Consider the following 1,838-nt stretch of genomic DNA (forward strand, 5'->3'; position numbering starts at 1 on the left):
ATAGGTAGGTATGGTGGCTGTTTTGAGGAAGGTATGTGGTGGGTGTATGATCCCGGCGAAAGGTGCACGGTATTGGAGAGGTTAGCAATGGTGGAAGGGTGAGAGTGCGTATGATCCATGGACTCAACATTAGTCAAAAAGAACTCATATACTTATTGCAAAAATCTACAAGTTATCGAAGCAAAGTATTATGCGCATGCTCCTAGGGGGATAGATTGGTAGGAAAAGACCATCGCTCATCCCCGACCGCCACTCATAAGGAAGACAATCAATAAATAAATCATGATCCGACTTCATCACATAACGGTTCACCATACGTGCATGCTACGGGAATCACAAACTTTAACACAAGTATTTCTCAAATTCACAACTACTCAACTAGCATGACTCTAATATTACCATCTCCATATCTCAAAACAATCATGCTCCGACTTCATCACATAACGGTTCACCATCTCCATTTTATTATTAATCTTGTATACCTAGCATATTAGGATTATTTAAGAAAATTACCAAGCTATTTAAGACTCTCAAAATAATCTAAGTGAAGCATGAGAGATCAATAGTTTCTATAAAACAAATCCACCACCGTGCTCTAAAAGATATAAGTGAAGTACTAGAGCAAAACTATATAACTCAAAAGATATAAGTGAAGCACATAGAGTATTCTAATAATTTCTGAATCATGTGTGTCTCTCTCAAAAGGTGTGTACGACAAAGATGATTGTGGTAAACTAACAAATAAAGACTCAAATCATACAAGACGCTCCAAGCAAAACACATATCATGTGGTGAATAAAAATATAGCTCCAAGTAAAGTTACCGATAGAAGTAGACGAAAGAGGGGATGCCTTCTGGGCATCCCCAAGCTTTGGCTTTTAGGAATCCTTAGATTATCTTGGGGTGCCATGGGCATACCCAAGCTTAGGCTCTTGCCACTCCTTGTTCCATAATCCATCAAATCTTTACCCAAAACTTGAAAACTTCACAACACAAAACTTAAAGTAGAAAATCTTGTGAGTTCCGTTAGCGAAAGAAAACAAAAGACCACTTCAAGGTACTGTAATGAACTCATTCTTTATTTATATTGGTGTTAAACCTACTGTATTCCAACTTCTCTATGGTTTATAAACTATTTTACTAGCCATAGATTCATCAAAATAAGCAAACACCACACGAAAAACAGAATCTATCAAAACAGAACAGTTTGTAGTAATCTGTAGCTAGCACAAGATCTGCAACACCAACAATTCTAAAATAAATTTGTGGACGTGAGGAATTTATCTATTAAGCATCTGCAAAAAGAATTAACTAAATATCACTTTCCAAATAAAAATGGCAGCAGTTCTCGTGAGCGCTAAAGTTTCGGTTTTTTACAGCAAGATTAACAAGACTTTCCCCAAGTCTTCCCAACGGTTATACTTGGCACAAACACTAATTAAACACAAAAAACACTACCAAAACACAGGCTAGATAAATTATTTAGTACTAAACAGGAGCAAAAAGAAAGGAATAAAAATAAAATTGGGTTGCCTCCCAACAAGCGCTATCGTTTAACGCCCCTAGCTAGGCATAAAAAGCAAGGATAGATCTAGGTATTGCCATCTTTGGTAGGCAATTCTTCAATGAGGCATCTACCGTCCTTAGGAATTTCTTTCCTTTTATTGATTATAAAACTTTTAGGCACAAGATGGAAAAAATCATTGGCAGCAAATGGTTCCTTAATGATAGCAAAATGATTAGGGTGAACACTTATAGATTTGAGATCCGCAGGTTCTTTGCTAGAGCATTCACCTTTATTTTTAGGAACATATACATAAGCTTGGCAGTTTTAGTTG

The sequence above is a fragment of the Triticum dicoccoides genome, chromosome 1A, assembly GCF_002162155.2.
Source record: "Triticum dicoccoides isolate Atlit2015 ecotype Zavitan chromosome 1A, WEW_v2.0, whole genome shotgun sequence".
NCBI lineage: Eukaryota > Viridiplantae > Streptophyta > Magnoliopsida > Poales > Poaceae > Triticum > Triticum dicoccoides.